Source organism: Stegodyphus dumicola, chromosome 1 (genome assembly GCF_044657685.1).
Source record: "Stegodyphus dumicola isolate Sdum_Otavi_A_Nest chromosome 1, ASM4465768v1".
Lineage (NCBI taxonomy): Eukaryota > Metazoa > Arthropoda > Arachnida > Araneae > Eresidae > Stegodyphus > Stegodyphus dumicola.
The window spans coordinates 146,858,350-146,864,349 of NC_140768.1; positions in this window are offsets into that span (position 1 = coordinate 146,858,350).

A 6,000-nucleotide genomic window follows, 5' to 3' on the forward strand; every position below is an offset into this window, starting at 1 on the left:
AAAAGGAAAGGAAAATAGGTTGCTATAAATTAAGAAGTTCGCTACGTGAATTATTCTTGGCGCAATCTCAAAAAATGCTCCAAGATAAATTTTTGAATTCCTCCGTAAATTCCGCACCAAATTTTCAAAAAATTAATATCTAGGCATAATTTGAAACGTGGAGTCGAAACCTGGAAAAAAATTGGCATGTCCTTTCAGAAAAGTCCAATTTTTGTGACAAAATACCTGTATTAGAAAAATACTATATATAAATCTAATATATAATATCTAAATATGTATATATATCTTAAGTGGCGTTTTAGAGACGCGAAAAACGCAGTTTAAATTTCGTCAACCAGCCCAGTAGAACCAAGGAGGTTAGAATAGAAGGAGGGAAGGTTGGCAGCCATGTTCCTGTTATCAATGACACTTGTGCAAGGAAGTCTGTAATTGCAATATTTTTTTTTCTTTTCTTTTTGAAAAATGTCAACTTGTGTTGTATATGGATGCACAAACAGATTTTCGAAAAAGATTCCTGGGATTACTTTTCACGCGTAAGTATTGATTTTCTCTTTTTTATGTAATTTGATAACTTAGGTAAAAAATATCACAATGTCATGTTGTATTCTTTCCAGATGTGAAAAAAGGACTTAATAATAATCAAAATATGTGAAATACATTTTAATGTTTCTGTTTATAGCTGACATCTTTGTTCCTTAACATACAATGATGTATGCTAGGATTTAAACTGTATAATTTGAACGTTTTAGGTAATTCGTTTGATAATTTTCATGAAAAGTAAGACACCAATTGTTACTATTTTTATGAATTGTAAAGGTGTTAAACAAAGTAATGCTTTTTTATGTATTAATTATTATTCATTTAAGTTTTATGAACTGTTAGGAATATAATTTGTGCATTTGATCAAGATAAACTAACTTTTATGTTGTTAAAATTTCTTTTGCATAAATTTAAATTTGTGGACAGTATAGCGATAAAAGTAAGTAAAATATTTACACAACTGAACATGTGGAAAGACGTATGCAAAAATATAGGTATAGGTATATTTCTGTAATTCAGCTTAATTCAAGGCAATATCTTTGAGATTCATGAATAATAACGCGCATAAACTGAAATCACTGAATTCACATAAATCTGTTTTATTTTAGTAATATTTATTTTCTTGTTGTTATAAGATTGTTGGTTGTGAAAAGAATCTATTTAAAACTTTCATTAAAAAAAAAAAAAAAAAAAAAAAAAAAAAGCAACCTGTGACTATTTTTTTAGATAATTATCTGCTATTCATTTCAGGTTAAAATTATTTTAAATGATTGTTTAATAAATTACAATATTGTGAATAAATCAGAAATATAACTTCTTAAAGGAAAAATTGGAAAGTACACCCAACAGGTTGCTAATAAAACCTAAACAAATTCTTCAAAAATGCAGAAACATTATTTTTAAAGGCTTTAATGTTATGCACATGCATTTAGATTTCGAAGTATTTCTTAATGGTTTTCTGTACGTAGTAAATTACGGATATCATCTTTATAACTTTAAAACAAAATACTAACAATAGCGAAGCATTTCATTATAAATTTTACATATTTTTATTGGAAAATACATGCACGGAATAGCTTAAAAACACGTATGTTTCACTGCCGTAATGCAATGTTTTGAAGTTACTAACATGGACGCCGCTTGTTCGGTGGAGTTTCACTCCCCGATATTGGAGGAAACTGTGAACCCTCCCTCCTTCTATTCTAACCTCCTTGAGTAGAACGGCAAATATAGAACTGCTCCCCCCCCCCGTAGTGTACATCACTTAGTTTGCAATTTATCAGCAGTTTGCAAACTTTAAGATCAATTTCATAAAAACTAAAGATTTCCAAAATTCATAACGGTTTTTCTAGCAAATTTTATAATGTTATTACAATATCATTAAAATAAAAGTAATATATTTAAATTACATTTTTTTAAATCATAAAAATAAAAGATTTTCTTTTACTATGTTTTAAAATATGTTTAACTTTCATTTTGATGATTTTTAAATACAGTCAAAAGTCGTTAATCCGGACTCGTCGGGACTTCGGCGATTCCGGATTATCGATTTTTCCGGATTATAGATCATCAGTTTAAATCTCGTAAGATGGAATGCAGAAATTCTAAAATTAAAAATATGAAACCGTAATTTATGAAATAAAGAACAATTATGATCTAAAGGGTATCAAAATTTGCAAAAAGAAAAAGCTTAATATTTATTTGTTTACTTTATTAAACATTTCTTTCAATGTAAGTTGTTTAAGTTTTGCTTCGTTTCATGTGATACTTTCTCTTTAATTCTATTAAACAGACATAATTTCTTGTTCAGTTACAAAGTTCCGCTGTTCAAGTCCTATAATTGCTGTGTCGAGAACACCGACTAATTTGTGAATCGAAATTTTTTCGTTTTCACTAACCTCTGTTACTTTCTTCGCTATCGGAAGCGAATTATAATGACGAGGAACTTGTTTTAAATCATATCAAAGACGGAGCGCATCGAGATGAAATACTAATTTGGTAAGGAATTATAAGCCAAATAAAATAAAAACATCTGCCCTGAAGATTAGGATAGTGCTGACAGATCAACTTCCAATTCATGACGCGCTCGCTGCGGCGTTCCCCCCGCCGAGCAGCGTGAAATTGATAAACAGATTTCGGATTTCAAAACATACTTTCGCTTTAGATCCTTTACATATTAACAAATATATATCGGAAATTCTATTTGATATAATCGAAAGTTTAAGCTTACTTTTATAAAATTGCTCTTACAGTCTGCAAAAAATAATAAGCCGGATCCAATTCGAAAATTAAGGAACAACGCAATCATCAACTTTAACTGAAATAGATAATTAGATAATTTTAGCTTATACGTCCATTATACATAAAACGCGCACGCGAAAACGTATTCTGCACTTGCGCACACTCATATGCGCAGTCGTAAAAGGTCTTACGCGCACGCGTAAACGCCTATGCGCATGTGTCAACGCGGCGCATGCGCAGAATGTTTTTAGTTTTGAGGTCCGGATTTTAGATCATTCCGAATTATGGGTGTCCGAATTAACGACTTTTGACTGTATCCTGATTCCGAAATTTAAATAAGATAATAAATGGTATAAAGTATAATTGCCAAATTAGGTTTAAGGAAAAGCAAGAAATTTTCTTGAAATTAATTTTGTTTATCTAATTTTCCACTTTTTGTGATAATTACTTGTGCCTGTGTAATTGTTTTAGTATAGTCGTCTACTATGTGTTTTGATAATCCATTCCGTCTGTGCCATTATTGTGGATGTTCTAGTAGAAGATCATTATCATAAATGTTGTGATGATAATTCATAATACGAGCTTTACAAATGTGATATGCGTCGTCAGAATGTTTTATAAAATTTCGTCTTGTTGATTATCTTGTAGTGTAATGTAGACATCAGTGTTTGAAACTTCAGAAATAGTGAAAATTTATATATTAAGCAAAAAGAAACAAATCTTGACTGTAATTGTTTATAGCAAATTAATGATAATATGCGATGAAAAATCTTCAGTTAGTAATGAGAATAAGTGAATTTCTTTCTATTAATATAGGAATATGAATTCTCAGTGTCCATTATCGTAGTATTGGATAATACACTGAAGTGCCACTGAATTAAGGATAGCTAGTCAATAACGAGTTAGACCTTCTCTGGCCTTTTATAATGGCTGCCAAACGACGAAGCATAGATTCAATAAGTTTCTGGAAGCATACTGCGGGAATGGCTAGCCAAGCATCGGATAGAACTGTCTGTAATTTAGGAAGAGTCCCTAATGTTGTGTGATAAGGTTTCAAACCTTTCTCCCAAACATCCAAAAGATGCTCAGTAGAAATTAAGTTAGGGTTTTTAAGTAGCCAATTTATGACAGAGAAATCAGAAGAATGCTCATCCAACCAGGCAGTAGCCAACCGGGACCTGTGAGAGGAGCAGTTATCTTGCTGGGATACCCCATTTCCGTGTGAATGACTGAACAACATAAATGGATGGAGATGATCGCCCAGCAACTGTACATACCGAATCATATTGAGGCACGTTGGTACAAGTACCAAAGATCCCAAACACTGCCAAGAGAAAACATCTCAGACCATGATTAAGACATCATGGCCTTGTACAGTCCCAATCTGCCATACAGGATTCATGGCTTCATGAGTTTGACGCCATATTCTCAGCCTCCCATGGGTATTAATTAGTCGTAATCGAGACTCGGCACTCCTTGTTACTCATTTCAAGTCTGCTAGAGTGTGTTCTCTTGCCCATGTCAGAAGTACAGCTCGATAGCATGCATTCAGCAAATGTACTCTACGGATTACGAAGCCCATATGGTGAAGTGAGCGTTACACGATCCTTTTACTGATTGTACCACTTTCGCCCTAATTCAGCTGAGTGGTAATTTGAGGTAATGTTTGGCTTCGTTGACTATGTACAATACGGCTGAGCGGTCTCACACCACGCTTGTTCTAGGTCAATTGTTCTTTGCAGTTTCCCCCTTCGCTAGTTCTTTTTCCCACCATCCGTATATTCTCGGTATACTCTTGACACTGTCAAACTTGAAAATCCTAGCGCGCTAAGAATTTTGGAAATTGAATGGCCCATGCATCGAGTGCCTACTATCTGTCCGAGATTAAAGCTGTCTAAATCAGAAAGAAGTTTTACCCATACTGGTAATTGAAACAACTGATTAACAACAATTATAGTACTAGCTGTATCTGCATTTACCACAACTTCTTCACGTGAGCACAGATGCCGCGCAGCGCTATAAAATTTACATAACCATGTCTATCCCTAATTCAGTGGCACTTCAGTGTAGTATTACACTATTGATATGTTTTGTATTTCGAAAGCGGATTTGTTACGATTTCAATAGAATCTGTTAACATCTTTACTCTGGTAACAAAATTTGCTTTACCTTTTTTCACCAAAGTTTGTATCCATGTTACCAAAATGGGGAAAAAAAAATTAAAAATTGTTTTGTATTTGTAGTAATAAAATGTTTAACTATTGTATATACTTTGTTTTCATTTTGTTTATTACAACAAAATTCAATGAAAGATAATAAAAAAGTGCTGTTAAACTTCTCATGCCTTGTTGTTGCCTTTAACTGTAATTGCGCGAAACTTGGCGATCTTACAATTCAAACTGAATGCCGCCGACTAGGCGGGAAAATTGTCAGTTTGTTCGTCGGCAGACACCAAGTCGCATCGGTGTCAGTTGTCGAGAATTTTCTAAGTAATGTATCATGTATATTATTGTTAAGTTTTAATAAAACTACTAAAAGACATTTATCGCCTCATACAGTCCACATTTCGACATAAACATTTTTTGGCAAGTCGATCCAGAGCTTGGGATTGGCTCGTGAAGATTTTGTCTAGAACTTTAGTTTCATTAACACGTGCTAGTGTCAGCAAATAATCCGAAGGATAACCCCGCCGCTTCCTCCGCCCGAGGTTGTGAACGTTAGTAAAGAAAATCTCTGGTTTACCCGAGGAGATACAGTGGATGGACAAAAATATGGAAACACCTTGTGAAATGCATGTTTGAAAAGAAAGATTGATTTTAATGAAATATGTAGGTGGCGCTGGCGTTTTTGACTACTGACGCCACCTATACAACTTCGTAAATGTGCTAAACAGTTCAGTTGCTGTCGGAGTACTGTTATGTGAGGTTGTCATTGCATTATGTCAGAGTTAACAGACTTCGAACGTGGGCAAATTGTTGGAGCACGTATGGTAGGTGCTTCCGTAAGCAAGGCAGCCGAGGTGTTTAGTGTTTCAAGAGGTACTGTATCGAAGATTTATTCCGCATATTTGAAAAGCGGAAAAACATCATCTGCTAAATCACAGCGCGGACGAAAGTGTGTCCTGAGTGATCGTGACAGACGATCATTAAGGGCAATTGTGACGAAAAATAAGAAGACCACAGCTGCAAAAGTTACTGCTGAAATGAATGTGTTACCAAA